Source organism: Lissotriton helveticus, chromosome 2_1 (genome assembly GCF_964261635.1).
Source record: "Lissotriton helveticus chromosome 2_1, aLisHel1.1, whole genome shotgun sequence".
Lineage (NCBI taxonomy): Eukaryota > Metazoa > Chordata > Amphibia > Caudata > Salamandridae > Lissotriton > Lissotriton helveticus.
Genome location: NC_136059.1, coordinates 1886082985 through 1886099697, shown reverse-complemented (window position 1 = coordinate 1886099697; position 16713 = coordinate 1886082985).

Sequence of the window (16713 nt, the reverse complement as noted above, 5' to 3'; positions counted from 1 at the left end):
CCTAGTAACTTGCGACCCTCATGACTGAGTAGTGCGCTTTACAAAACCCTGATTGATGGATTGATAAATGTGTCAAAAACACAGTAGTACATAGGTGTTTGTGATTTCCTAATAGCGATTCATAAAATTTGCTATTAGTAAATCACAAAATGAAACCTAAGTACATGTGGCCCTGTAGTTATAGGGATCAATGGTGGGACATATTGCATGAATCGAGCACAGAAAGTTCTTATTTGAGACCGTTTTTTACCACAGGTTTGGACTAATTTCTGTCTTAAATAGGTAAACAGCTTAACCATTACTAATTTATCACCTTTGACACTGGTGAATGGTTCTTTGTCACATGATCTTTCAAGTCACATGCTGCTTTTGGATTTTAACATTGCGTTGCTTGATGACACATTTAAAGTAAGCAACAAAGCATGACACAATACCACTCACAAAGCGACATACCAACTCAATTGAAACATAGCAGAACACAACACAAAACAGTCAAGATAGAACGGAGCACTATATGTACAGTACAACACAGTAACATCCAATTGAAATAATGAAGCCCAAAAAAACAACAGAACTAATAACCACTACAACAAAGTGTCTCAGAAGAAGTATGCACACAAATTTTTGTCACACATTACCATCTCCAGAAAACCTGCTACCAAAACACAGTGGTGAAAGTTGTTTGCACTAAGCAATGACTTGACTTACTACAAATGATGTGATATAGTGCCAGTCAGTCGTCTTCTAAGGTGGGAGATCCGGGCTTCTGCTTCGCCTACCCTAGATGGGATGTCTGCACAGGTTTTGGCCACTCTGCGAATGGAATTTTGGACCCTGCGGCACGCCCCCTGCGTGTGGGCACACTCCTGTCGAGTCTCCTCACGGTGAGCCATTATTGTCTGGTATATTATTGCCAGTGTCATTTCACCCGGAGGCGGGCCCGAGCCAGAGTTCGAGCCGTTGGTAAGTGGATCTGGAAAATTACCTTGTGCTCCAGACTGTGCAGAAAATGAATAATCCCAAGCTAGGGAGCCAGTATTTGAACAAGAATCTTGAGGTACTTTTCAAACTGTAGAAAGGCCCTTCGAAATACCAGCAGAGTTCAGAACCACATTTGTTCGCCAGTCTCCCGACTCACTGTCTTCATCATCAATCCAGTTCTTATCCAGATCATTATCATCCACGGAGGAGCCCGTGTGTTCTGATAGAGAATAGAAGTTGTCACCATCTATATCACTGTCGGTATTTATTGAGGCAGGCGGTAAAGGAGCTTGCATTATCTCTGTGTGGGCATGAGTATTTTGCTGTTGAGAAGCTATAGAAAGCACCGGGGGATGAGCAGCTGACGATTGCGTACTGGGCACCAAATCAGAATGGACTACATCTCCCAGCAGCCCACTGGGCTGCACAGCCAAATCCGGTAGGGATTCTGTGTGAGACACAGACTCAGAAATACTATCGCCAGGCACCTCCATCTCTGGTTGGTCAATTATGCTTCCCAAAATGCCCCCATCGATATCTCTAGGCAAAACTGTGAGAGATGATGGCACAGGAGTACTTACTGCCTTGGCGATAGAACACACAGTTGAAACCTTAGAGGAAGCAGCAGGGGAATGGTGAAGTTTTTCAACAGCCGGGCTCTGTGGGCTCAATGGCGTTTTATTATTGCTTCTTGCCCGAGGTTTAAACATTGCTGAAACAGGAACGGGTTTGGCATTCTGCAGGATTTTACCAGCCACGTTATCTAGCTGGCCCCTTTTAGGTTCTCGACGGATGCAGGTCCTGTCTGAGTGCCTGGAAGTTTCGGTACTGAGGATCCGGTCTTTGCGGGCCCCCGAGGCGGGTTCTTTGTTTGTCCTTTCGGCGCCATTACTGCACTGATGGAGCACTATTGAGCAAAAGGGCTGCTGCCCAGCGATCGCCGCGGTGGAAGAATCCAATGTGAAAAACAGCGTCTATAGACAGAAGGCCACCGGAACATTCCCTTCACAGGTCCGTGTATAAAAGATTATTTGAGTATTTAATTCTTTTTAACCCTGTGCTTTAAGACTTAGGAGTTAGCAGGTCGTCCAGGGGGAGAGAGCGCTGAGACCAGTTCACACAGCCAGGGAGCTGGCCGCCATTTTGCCCCTGCCCTCGCTTCGCCACCCAAAAGACTGTTACGGATTCAATCAAATCCCAGAGGGATGAAATCCAATGGAAACTTGTGAACAGGGCCCGGAGAAATAATTTAAGAATCCTGGGGGTTTCCGAAGGCATCGAAGGGTCGGATACGCGGCAGTTTGTGGCTGAACTATTTGCTGAGGCATTTCCAGAGGTTAAGGAATGGGACTGGCAACTGGAAATCCAACGTGCCCACCGGTTTCCTTTCAAGCCTAAACAACGGTTTGGCCAAACGGACAATAGAACCCGTGCTATTTTAATCTGTTTGCATAATTTTCTAGCTAGAGAAAGGATTTACGATCTAGCCAGGCCTGATAGGAAAATAGCTGGGAAGGGCTGTCAGTTTTTTGTTAGGCAAGATTTTTGCCCAGCTACGGTTGAACGGAGGTGGCAGCTCCGCCAGCTAATTGATCCTTTTCAGTTTAAAGGAGAGCAGGTGTTTTTGCTTTTTCCTTCTAAACTCAAAGTTATCCATCAAGGCCAGACTAGATTTTTCGATTCCGAAATTCAGGCTAAGGCATTTTTGGACTCAATTTAGAGGGTTTAAATTGCAAGGATTTATCTGTATAGTTTTTTCTTTCTTTTTTTGTTACCTGGGACAATGCTCCTCTGTAGGGATTATGCTCTTTTGTATGTATTCACCTTTGCCTTTTCTTCTTTAAGAACTCCTTAGACATGTCCTCTATTGGTATTTCTAAGTTGGCAATGACTCCGGGGGGGGTCTCTTCTCATACCAGCTCCTCCAAAATTCGGACTTCGGTCCTGTTGCCTAGTTTGGGGGGTGGTGGGGCAAGGGGGGTGCTGCTGGGTGGGTGTAAGGGGTGAGAGGGGGGGTTGGGGTGTATACTAAAAAAAGCTTGGAAAAATCAAACTTATCTTGGCTCTTTGTTGACTACTGTTATTACTATGTTTCTCGTGTACAAAAGACCTAATGGTGTTGTGTAGAATTCGCATAGCCTCATGGAATGACTGTGGCTTGAATGATGGGAAGAAGAGAGCTTTATTTTCAAGAGTTATTCAAGCTTTACATTTAGAAGTACTGTACTTGCAGGAAACACACGTGCCCTGGAACAATTGAGATCTTTTAAAAATTCCTGGGTTTGATTTAATAGGGTGTTCCCGACAAACCTCAGTGATAAGAGGGGTGGCAATATTAATAAAACGTGGGCTAGGTTCATGTTTGAGAAGCAGTCAAGACAGTGGGGGTAGATGGGCAATTGCCGAGCTTATGATTAATGGTAGACCTCTGACCATTTGCACTGTATATTGCTCAGATGTGGATGACCCTGCAGTTCTACACCATTTGAATGTAGAACTGGCACTCTGGTCCCACCCCATCTATCTTTGCGGGGATTATAACATTAACCTGCCAGTCGACTTTAATATAATTGGGGGACAAAAATATGTAGGTAAGAAACCTAGAGTTTTCAGGACCCTGCAAGCCTTGGTTCAGGAGACTTTATGACCGATCTCTGGTTTTATCACTGTAAAAACTTAGATGGCTACACATACTTCTCTGCTCCTCACAATAAAATGGTGTGCTTAGACTATTTCTTTTTGTCTGACCAGCTTGCACATACTACCTCGATATCAATTTCACCAAGGATTATATCAGATCACAATCCGGTGATTATTGGCTGTATTTTAAGTTCGATTGCGAGGGTCCCAAGGTCCTGGACCTGTGAGAGAAAACTTCTATGAGAACAGTCATACTTAGATCATATGAGGCCCTGGGTATCAGAATTCCTGAACATCAATAGGGGGTCAGCCTCCAGTAACATTGTCGGGATACACTCAAGGCAGCGATCCGTGGTGAAACGAAGAGCTTCTTATTCTCTCGCCAGAGGAAAATTCAAGAGCAAACTAACGGGCGCATTGATGAATTAGGCCTTGCAGAGGTCCAGCTCATAAGTGCTATTAAAGAAGGACGTGACATAGCCCCAAGTCAGGTACAGGTCGCGCAAATCAAGCCTTCCCTGCTGGAGTTTTTTGGTCAGGACCTTGCTGCCAAATATTTACAGTTTCGCTCGATGATGTTCGAGTTTGGCGAAAGATCTGGCAGGGTCCTCGCTAAGCGGCTTCAGCAGCGAAGCTTGGCTAACCGTATTATCAAGATCCAGGACTCTCAGGGCCATATTCAGGATACTCCTGAAGGAGTACTGACTGTTTTTTCTGAGTTTTATCACTCTCTATATACAGAGGAAGCCAGGGACCTCAATATAGACCATGAGTTCGGGGCCTTCACTCACGATCGTAACACCTTAAAAGTTGCGGACCTCCAGAACGCCGCTCTTGCCGCACCAATAGGATGGGAGGAGGTCGAATTGGCACTGAACTCATTAGCTAAGGGCAAGGCGGCTGGCCCGGATTCTATTCCTCTCGAATTTTATAGCACATTTCGCTCTGAGATTCAGGAGGATTTCTTAACAACTCTTAGAGCTGCTCAGCTTGGTCACATACCAGATTCTTGGTGTCATACTACTATTATTCTTTTTAAAAAGAAAGACAAGCCAGAGCTGAATCCTTCTTCATTTCGTCCGATATCACTGATTAATACGGACAGCAAGGTTTATGCAAAGTTTTTGGCCACAAGATTAGCATCAGTGATATCCCCACTAGTCTCCATATGCCAACACGGATTAATTCCAGGTAGGGACACGGCGGACCATGTCCGCCGTGTTATTGCACTTTTGGACTGGGCCCAAGCCACAAGATCTCCCCCTCGGTGCGATCCTGTTAGACGCCGAAAAGGCGTTTGACAGGCTCTCCTGGGGTTTTTTATGGAAAGTCCTTCACTGGAAGGGGTTCTGTCCAAGCTTTATTCATGCTATACAGTCACTTTATATCACACCACAAGCAACTTTATCAATATCCGGTCTGGTTTCAAGATCGTTCGATATTAGCAGGGGCACTAGGCAGGGTTGTCCCTGCTCACCCCTGCTATTCGCTCTCTATATAAACCCTTTTATAAGTAAAATCGAGCTCTCCCCGAGTATATCCTCAATCAGGATCAATGCTTCTGAATTTAAAATTCTAGCATATGCTGATGATATCATCGTGCTAACTAGCGATGTGTCATCCTCATTTCCAGCTATTAAGAGTTTAGCGGAACAGTACGGCCAGCTTTCTGGCTACAAACTCAATGTCCAGAAAACCCAGGTTGTCCAATCCACTACTATGGGCCCCTCTGACGCGCCAGTAGACCAAAGTGCGATGTATTTAGGGATAAAAATTACAGCCTCAGTAGATAAGATACCAGACATGAATATCTTACCCATTATAGATACGGTTAGCTCCACCCTGCTAAGATTAGATCATTTGCACCTATCTTTGTTTGGAAGAAGAAATGTCTTAAAAATGCTGATCCTACCAACATTTTTAATATATATTCAGGACCATCCCATTAGAATTTGCGCAGGCAAGTCTCGCCCATGCAGAAAGATGCTGCAACAGATTCTTGAGGGGTTACCGTCAGCCCCGTAGGGCGGCAACATGGATGCAGTTACTGTTGGACAGTGGTGGGTGGTCTGTGCAAAACCTGCTGCTATATAACTGGCCAGCCCTACTTCGACATTTTGCTCTGCCGCTCTTCGGAGACAGAGCAGTACTTCCTTATTCTGCAGACCCTCTATCTTTGAGATTCATTCAGGGGAGGATGCCAAGGGGATATTATTGTTGGTTCTCGAACCTAGTTATTACAAAATAACTAAGTTCAAGGTCATTATCTCAGTTTGGAGGAAAGTTCATCGGAAAAGGCTAATCCCCAACATTAATTATTATACACCTCTTGCAGCAGCTAGATTGTTACCTTCTACTTTTCAAGACCAGATTACAATTAGGTGGAGGCTACACGGTATTACGGTTCTAGGGGACCTATTCTGTGAGGGGAATATGGCTTCATTTCTATTTTTAAAAGATAAGTTTGCCCTGGACATGCATGAATTCTTTAAATATTTACAGGTTCGAAGTTATTTAGATAAACTTAAGCATAAAATCCCCTCCTTATTTATCAAGAACACACTTATGGAATTGATTTTGAGGAAGTCACGAATCGGGTGGCTCTATCAAAATTTACTTTAGGGTCTTCCTGACGACCTATCTTTTTATAACACTAAATGGGAGAATAAGCTAGGTAAGGTTGGCATGGGCATTTCCCAGGCACTAGAATTATCTAGCACGGTGTTAATCTCCGGAAGCTTACGCTCCCAAACTTATATGGCCCTTTTTGACCTTTACTATACCCCGGCCAAAATATCTAAATGGGGCGGCAGTGGGCGTCATAGATGTCCAAGATGTGGCTTAGTAGCAGCTAATGACATACATATGTTTTTTATTTGTCCTAAACTCGATCCATTTCTTCAAGATGTTCAATCATTTATCAACCTAAACCTGAAAATTCTGGTGGTTCTATCCCCTGAACTAGTAATATTGGGTTGTGAGACCGATGGTTTGTATGTTTGACCAAGCCATGTTTCTGCTCTGATATTTAATGCTATGTCCTTAATACGGCTATGTATTACGTCAGAATGGATTAGTTCTGACGCCCCCACTTTTGTAAATTGGAGAGCAAGGATTCTAGCTCTCCATAATTTAGAATCAGCTGTTTTTTTAAGGGGGGTAAGAGAAGGTGTGAGAGGGGGCTGAAAATATGGGCTCCATTTACACAATAGCTGAACTGTATGAACTGTTTTTTTGTCACATGGTTTCTTGTGTATGTTTTGCTGGAGCATAGGTGCTTTGTTTGATCCATTCTTTTTCCCCTTTCTTCATGTTATTACGTTTCTCATGCCGGTGTTTCTTGTTTTTCTTTTTCCTTGTTTTTTTTCGTTCTTTGTAGTCTCTGTACAAATTCGGTTAAACTCGCATTGATTACTATTGAGCAACAACCATCTACCACATTGGAAAGTAATGCTTATGAACATCACGGTCCAGCGGCAACACTCGAATTTCAAACAGCCTCAACCCCCATACGAATCACAGTTCTGGCAAAGGAACGCAAATGTTCGTTATTACGAAGGGAGCAAAGCACGGCCCAAACGAAGTTAATCAACTTAGCTCAAACCCAAAAAATAGCAAACTCATTTGAGGCAGTACAGAAAGCACAAGAACAACAACTAATTCTCCCCGTTCATGAGAAAAAGCAACCTTGCAACCTACTACTTTGTAAAACCGGAACATCACAAATGGAGCCAACCAATTACCCAGAGTTGTCTGACTTAAAGCTAACTTTTATCCCCGAATATGTAACTAGGGGGTCGCAGGACTTCTTAAATCGAGGCAACTTGCTAAAACTGTTTAATGAATTACCGGCTTTAAAAGAAATCAGTTCCCAGGACCTCAACTCTGTTGAAATTCAACAAAACGCCAACAATGGGGCCATCGAGGAAACAGTTACAACTTGGGCCTCAAAGGATTTGGTAGAAAGGATATATCTTGAGAAATCGCAGTTTGAATCATGGGGAATATCTATAATGCGACATAAGCGCCCAAGGTACCCCCATCCCCTACAATCAAAGATAAGTCTCCAAGACAAGGGACATGGGAGCAGAGGTCAACACACCTCTTGTCTACGTGGCGCCAGGGCTTCTACGATAGAGCCAACAAGCGTAAGTTGTAAAGCTCAAAGAAACGGTCTTCACCACGCAGATAGAATGGATTGGTCATGGATACCTAATGTCCTTGGCAATAAAGCTACCTAACCCAGATCCAAACTGCCCCTTAAATCAGAGCAACGAAATGTTCCCCCAGAATCTAACAAAGAATTCATTAGTTTCAATTTGTTCATGGAACGTGTATGGCTTTCGAGAAATGGCTCATGATAGTGAAACCAGAGTCTTTTTTCAACGACAAGACATAATTTTGATTCAGGAATCTTGGAAACTGCAATCAACCCCAGTCCAAGGTTTCCATGAACACCAAATATATGCAGAAAGCCTCTCCATGCACGGCCATCCCCGCGGCGGACTATCAACTTATGTAACCCATAAATATAACTGGGTATCTGAGGAGATAGACGTTAGCCTGAAGTGGGCCCAAGTGATCAAAATCACCGAAGCATCGCCACCGGGGATGGAACCATGGAAATTGTTAATATTTAATGTCTACATCCATCCCGACAAAAAGGCACAAAAAGAAAAACATGCAACGTTATTGTCACTTATCAAGTCCATGCAAAGAACTTACTCGCAATACCCACTGGTAATTTCCGGGGACTTCAACAACGCCCTTATTGATCAAAACAAGGCGAAGATGACGGAAAATAGTAGTGGAAAAAAATTAGCATCCAGATTAAAAGATCACGGTCTGGTGATTATGAATGGCAACACAAAGGGGGACATGCCGGCAGCGGTCACATACTTGAGCGGCAAGGTCAATTCAATAATCGACTACTCTTTAGTAAGCGATGAATTAAGCCCAAACATCAAATCATTCCGCATAGAACATCGGTAAAAAGCGACCACTTCCCACAAATACTAACCTTGAATATCTCACCAAGTATGGCGCCAACAACGACCGCACTTCTGCATCACGCATCAAAGTTCAACCTGAAAAAATTAAAATGGCACGGAGAGGGGTTGGGCAAAATTACGGACTCAGTAAAAGCACATATAGCCAATCTTGGAACTCATCAGGAAGAGGACCTCGTAATAAGCTGGGAGCAAATGATTCGAGTTCTGCAGCAAAAGTTCCCTGCAAGGGAAGGGAAGCACAGTAACCCCAACATCAAGAAGGAGCCCTGGTTCAACATGGACTTAAGAGACAAAAAAAGAAAGGTCGCTAAGGAGGTCCGAGCCGTCGCAAGCCAAAAAATGTCGGGACTAGCGGTAAACAAATCTAACCTGAGGGGTGCTAGGAACATCTACAGAAAGGCTTTGAGGGCCGCAAAGTATTCATACAAAGAATCTATTTGGAACAAACTGCTAACGGCGGGAAAACAGCCTAATAGCAGGGTCTTCTGGGGCATCATAAACGAGCTCAACCAAGGGGCAAAAATCCTACAAGAAGCCGGGGTTGGAGCAGAAACTTGGACCAGACATGTGCAAATCCTATATAGCAACACAGATTCAGGCTTCGTTAATGATTCAGAGGCAGTTAAAGCCAATACGGAGGAACCAAAAGGAGCGACGAAGAAGGATTATTGGAAACCCAACCAGGAAAAACCCCTGAAGGGGTCAACAGACCCAGTTGACTTAATCATTAAAACTGAACTAAGGTCTATAATTTCAAGACTAAAGTCAGAGGGCGCAGCAGGCCCAAATGGGCTACCGAACGCGATATTCAAGCACGACCCGGATCTGTGGGCAGAAATTTTAACGCCACTGTTCAATCGAATATACAATCTCGCTGAGATACCCGCCTCTTGGGAAGGAAGTATTATCCATCCAATTTTTAAGCATGGCGATCATCGCAATCCCGCAAATTTTAGACTGATATCCTTACTAGACGTAGAGGCTAAACTCTACGCCTCTTGCATTCTACGTGAATTACAAGCCTGGATATCAGACACAAAGATTATGCCAAAATATCAAACAGGCTTCAGGCAAGGGATGGGAACAACAACCAACCTAACCTGCCTGTCTATCCTAACGGACCAAGCGATAACATATGGCACACGGTTGTATGCCTGTTTCATAGACATCAAGTCAGCCTTCGACCGGGTAAACAGAGAGCGCCTGTGGAGCAAATTAGAGAGTTGGGGGATGCCTTACCAACTCCTAAGAGCCATCAAAGCCCTACATCACTGCACCTGGGTAAGAGTGAAGTTGGGAAACGGAAGCTGTACCACCAGCAGCATCCAAACGCCCCAAGGCTTAAAGCAAGGCTGTGTATTAGCCCCTACCCTTTTTAACCTTTTTCTCTCTGACCTCACAAGTGCGATCGAATCAGCAGAAAACCATCCTCCATTCTTGGCAAACAACTCAATACATTATTTACAATATGCTGATGATATTGTATTATTGAGCAAGACACCAATTGGCTTACAAAGAGCTATTAATAAATTAACTCTGTACCTAGAACGGGAAGGCCTAGCACTTAACAAAGAGAAAACCAAAGTGGTCCGCCTAGTTGACCGGCAAAACCTAAAGTACAAATGGATGGCCCAAGGGGCACCAGTGAAAGAACAAGAGCACTATAAGTACTTGGGAATTACAATAACAAAAGGAGCAAATTATAAGGACCACAAAATAGCTCTCAAAGCGAAAGCCCAATCCTTAATCTTCACGTATCGCTCTCTAAAAGAAAAAATGGATTGCCCCAACTACAATCATTTATTTAAAAAATCAGCAAACGCGGCAGCAAAATGGAAATCCTTTTTTGAGGACAAAGAGTTACTGGCAAAACGGCGGCATGCCTGGACCATCCTGAACTGCTTTACAACCCCAAAAATACACGCATATCTAACATCCCACTTTAGTGGATATCTAAAAAAGTCTTTTACAGCCTATCGGATGGGGATGCATGTCACAAAGGATTTACTACAATCCTGGAAATCACCACACCAGACGAATCAATGTTGCCTTTGCGGATACAAAACCGAAACACTCGTCCACCTTTTCTGCCTATGTCCGGCCCTGATAAGTCAGAGACGACTCTTATTGAAACCCATCTTCAATGCTCTAAACATTCGATCCTGTAGACACGCAGTCACAAGCTGGCTCGGTGGTTCCAATATAATTCTAGCATGCCGTGGAGTCAAATTCTTGGCAGTAGCAAGAAAACTTTTAGAATCAATAGAACAGAAGGACCATCCAGTTGGAGGGCAAACAGGGCCAGCCTAGCCCCAGGACCACACAGGCCCCGTCCCTAAACAAAACAAAGGCTTTGTATCGTTATTTTATTATGCGAATTTTGTAACAATTTTAACTAATTATGCAAATATAACTTTGACATTGATTAGCCATGATGAAGCTATATTGTACTGTGTTATTGATTTGTTTTGAAGCTCAACAATAAAACATATTTTTAAAAAAATGATATAGTGCCAGGCAAAAATGCTTTGTGTTCCAGCCAATGGGGTAAAGAGCAGAAACTTCCAGAACCTGTTTACTGCGTATCAAAATTATAACATTTCTCCTCTGCCTTACTGAAGTCACAATAGTTCAACATGAGCTCTAAAGAACGTTTAGTACCCAAGTATGCTATGACACGATAAGACATGCTTCCATATTTCTGCCACTGACTGACTAACAGAAGGCTGACAATGAACACCCGTCAGCTTTGGGGGTTCTCCTACAGGACTCCATATGGGGTGTGTGTCCCATCACTGAGAGTGGTTATCCTTTTGCGGGTTGTCCGGATGGGTGCCTCTCCCATTTACATAGTTCTCTTCACTATCCTCTACATGAGTAATCCCCCGCTGGGGTACAGTTTTGTTTTAGTCTAAGCTTAGATTTTGCTGTTCATTTACTTGTAACGTTATGCTACCATTGTATTATATCTCATTTTGAAAATGGGGGAGGATGAGTGATACTGTTTGTATTCCCTCATTGTAGTGTGTTTCTCTTTCTTACTTCTTTTGTCAGAGAACTTTCCCTCGCCACTCTGATTGACTGGGTGAATAATATGTGTTTAGTTTGTATCGTGCAATGTATTTCTTCCTTTGATGCCTATTATGGCCAGTGGGTGTGTTTGGGGGTAGCCTTTTCTGCGTCTATGTCCATCTGCAAACATGTTGTTTCTTATGCCTTATTTCCTTTTTCCCTCTCTTTTATATGTATATAAAGAGAGGGTAGATCTTTATCATTTGTGTATTTGTATCCATCTCTTCCTCTTCATTTTCTTCCACCTATCTCTTAGCTTTTTCCTATTTATTCATTTCTATGACATTTATTCAGTTTCATTAGTGTTCCTCTTATTTATCCCTTTCCTGGGTTCTTATTGTCATATGTTATTTAAGGTTCAGGACTTCTGCTTCTATTGTATAAGAAAGGCAGATATGTTGTATCCTGCTATTGTTAATGTTCTGCCATTTTCACCACCTGCTCAGCCAGTGTGAATGGGATGTATGACGTTACAACGCATTCTTTTACATCGCATCCCTTTACAACGCGGTATTTACAACGAATACCATTACAACGCATAGTGCTTTTAGGCGCTGGATAGTGATTTATTTAATTTACTATTCCAACTCCAGTCCCCGTGGATAGTAGGGAAGGTGTTGGATAGTAAATTAAATATATTCACTATCGTAGAGCGCCTCCCAGCGCAATGCGTTGTAATGGTTTGCGTTGTAAAAGTTGCGTCGTAAAGGCACTGCATGGTAAAAGTTGCGTTGTAAAGGTTGTGCACCGTGTGAATGTGCTGTGTGCTGCATGGAATGTTGGAGTGATGATGCGTATTGGAATGTTGGAGTGATGATGCGTATTGGAATGTTGGGGGCCAGTGAGGTGAAGAGTGACAGTTTAGAATGGGCTGAAAGGGAGGAAGGCTGCTCCTGGTGGGGCTGCTTCACAAGAACTTATGTACTTGTAACAGGCTTCAATAAATCTACTTAACTCATTTACCGTGGCGCAAATTCTGCCGCGGTGCAGGAGTTCTAAAGATTGGGCGGGGATGCGTCGGCCAACGGGCATGTGCAACACTACCAAGGTAGTGCTTGCGACGGCCGTTGGCTGACGCGCGCACCGAAGGGGTTAAACTACATCTTATCTGCGTGTACCTTTATTACTACACTGTCTTATTGGGTTACACTATAATCCAAAAATCAAAATACCAGAATTTAAACTGAAAAGTCTTAAATATTGAAAAATAAATTCTAAAAAGAGTTAAAACATGCTATTTGCAGGCATATTGGGAAAACGATAAGTACTTAAGAAGTTATGTGACTATCCTAAATTGCAATCTATTAACATATTTGGATATTTAAACCAGATTTCAACATTAGAAACTTGAGAAGGGTGTTTTGTAAAGAGATTTTGCTATGTTTAAAATGTTTGTCCATTTGTATTATTAAAATACTTTTTTTTACATTATTCTGTTCCTGTTTAGTCACATTCATGTTCTGCTCTAAAAGATACTCTTCTGTATATTAAAGACTTGAATTATTAAATATGTATCAATTTGTGTATCACTAGCTTTATAGCCAGAGGAGCAGACACACTCTTGAAAACTACTCTGCCACCTACTTTTTCCAATTTTTCTTCACCTGAAAAGTATTCTCTCTTGCAGATAAATTGTTTCCTTCATAATGACCTGAAATATTTGCCGGTTTGTGTGTCTTGCACATTGAAATTGCACAAGTATGCCAACATTATTTGGCACCAAGGGCCTAAGTCACAAAACGAGGCGTAACCCAGGACTGTCTTAAATGACAGTTATATCTATCTGTCTCTTACCAAACAGATAGTTAGATAGTTTGAAAACCCAGAGACGGTGAAAGTTTTTGAGGGCCAGAGAAATTTGACATGATTTCTTTAGGTTAAGACAAGAGACATCATTTAGAGTTCTTCAACCACTGTAGGATGCCAGGCAGGCTGATGTCCATCCACAAAATGTAGGGGTCCACCATCCACCCAGGTCTGACAGCTACAGCTGACACATCCACCTGAATATGGCTGTGCCTGTCCCCACACAAAGAGCTGCATACTTCCCTGTAGTGCATCTGGAGCCAGAGAAAGAAGGTCAGGGACATTGTGAGGTTCAAAGGTCTCTTTAAAGACTAAAATGGGTAGAAGTACTGGTCTCTGACACAATGTTATCAGTTCACTTTGGGTATTGAGGAGATTCCGCCAAGAAGAGAAGATGTGCTGCAGGAGGGACTGCCACTTTGCTAACTACTCTGCTGTGTTGGCCTGCTGCTTCCTGGTTGTTGTGCTGTATGAGGAACTGACACTTTGCTACTTGCTCTGCTTTCTGGCCAGCTGCCTTTTACCTGATAGTGAGAAGTTCTGGACCTATTCTCTACAACTTCTAAAACATCACTAAAGTAGCTCCAAAGGCTTGCTGGCTTGACCCCAGTTCAGTGAGTCTCAGGGCCATCAAAGACTTTGTTTCTGCAACAACTGCTGGACTCTGCAGTCTGTGAGACAATCCCTGAGTGAGGTGCCACACCCAGTCCTGGACCTCTGAACTGGGACATGCAATTCAGCCCTATAAAGATCTGCACTTCATGGCTGCCAGCTAAGTAAAATCTCTGCATTTACATCTGCCGCAACCACTGCACACAGGGAAGCCTTTCCAGTGCGGTTCATCGGCAACACCATGCCTTGGCAACACAAGGACTCACCTACAATTTCACACCGAGCCCACTCCCCCCTATGGGGTTAACTGACAATGCTGAGACTCGCCTCTATGGGCCATATACGCCACATGCATCCACCGCTCCCTGGTTTGACAATGGCATGGTATTGCTGACGATAAACCTTCTCATCAGCACTGATTGATGCTGACGCCTCATTCTCTTGATGTCACCGCCTCCTAAAGAAGGGTACTGTGCTCGCAGAGGGGCCTGCGAGGTAGCTTTTAGCCGGGCCTGCTCTCCCTTGAGGATGACTTTTCATTACGAAGTTAGATTAGTCTTAGTGACCCGGCATACACCTTTGTACTCGCTTGTGCCTGTGGAGCCCTGTGCTAGGCAGGTGCTTTGTGGAAACATCTCTATCGATCCACTGCTTGGATCTGTGACATTTAACAAGTGAAATATGATTGCTTTAAGCGCTGTGCCGACCTTTATAATTCTATAAGTGTGTAACTTGATAAACACTAATTGGATTTGTGTCATTTTGGTCTTGCCTCAACCAGTAAGGAGTATACTATTTTTTAACTCAGTGTGAAGTCTTTTTGTGATGTTTTTACTCTGTTACTGTACTTGAGTATGCACAAATAGTTTAAACATTTGACTCTTAAGTTAAGCCTGACTGCTCTATGACAAGCTACCGGAGAGTGAGCACAGGTTAAGTTAGGTTGTGTATCTGACATACCACAACTAGGATTGTGGTCCCTACTTGGACAGGGTGCAAACCTCTGCCAACTAGAGAACCAATTTCTAACATTTATGAATAGCATTGTTGTAATATTTGAGTGGTACTATTGTTGTACTACAAAATGCAGTTTGCTGAATAAGCTCCATATGTTTTTTGCACTTTCACATAAGGGTCACCATATCACAGCTTGGTACTCTTGGACAAAGTAGTAAATGTTCAACATTATTGATGTACCTAGGCTGGGCCAGCAATAGAGGAATTGTTGATCAAACACTCGCATTAGGATGGAGTAACACATCAGTCATGTCCTGAACATTCAGCTAAGCTGTTGGTCAATTGATGGAAACACCAGTACCTTTGAATGTCTGTTGAATCTCTTGTAAGTGGCACCATCACAGTAATAAACAATGGTGCCTTCTCATGTGAATCAGACAAGATGTACCATTTGTACTGGCATGCCTCCAAATAATGATTAATTACAAGAAAGTCAAGAACTGCCATAATTGACATGGATTTCTAAAGTTGTTTTTCACTGTTGTAAGGCCTATCTCTCCCATTAATTCTCTATCTGGGTCATGTTCTTCTGAACCATTGAGATGCGCAAGAGGTTCACCACCTGGTACCACTGATTCAGCTTGCCATTTTGGCACAGATGCTTGGCATGGCAAGGTGAGGGAAAGAGTGTTGGGAAGGGAGTGGTTGTGTGGGAGATCTGTAAGATAAAACAAGAGCTCTTTAACCACATCGATGCTCGATGAGTTCCAGCCCTGTGCTGGAATATGCAAAAACCCATTATTCATGACGAGCTGGGCTCGTCATGAGCGTGCTGGGAGGCTACTGCATGACGAGCCCAGCTCGTCATGAGTGTGGAAGGGGTTAATGTCAACTGTTAACTATCTACCAAGTGGTGAAATACAGTTAAGGTAGTCAAATTGCTCATTCACCTGAAATAGTTTGTTTCTTAAACCTTGTTTTTTCTAGGTAAATGCTTCTCAGTCGAACCTCTTAGAGTCTTGACTCATGCCTGTTAAACAGTAACATAAACAGGTCAATGTTTGCCTCTTCCTTCACCTATAGTCTATCTTGATCATAAAACATGCATTAAATAGAAATGTCAATATACAACCACTGAGTCAAATAAGTATTTTTCTGGAAAACCAAATTCAGAAACTTTTTCTCAGGATGCTACTGCTCAGCCTGGAAACCTCTAATTTTGTGTAGCCTTGTGAGAGTCTTGGTTTAGTTCCTTGTCAAACCTATGTTTTGAAGCTTTGTATAGGCTTAAATTCAGTCTCGCGCAGAATTGCTCTTACCAGTTACTACCAGTAATCATTCATTCCACAAGTATCTTTATCGTAAAAGAAATGCCCCATAAATCATGGCAAATAACAATTTACAATGCTGAAGTATTTCCCCCTATATAGTACTTCAGACAACGAGGCTAGAAGGCAGAGTCCAGCAGCACTCTTACCTTTAGACTGGTCTGGTCTCTATGTAGAGCCGTCGGTCCTGGTCTCAGTGGGAGCCTTCTCCCAGGACAGCTGCATCTCCCTGAAGTCTCCAGAATCACATGCATAATGATCTGGGCAGGGTTCTTATTTATACCAAAACATTGTCCAAAGTGGCT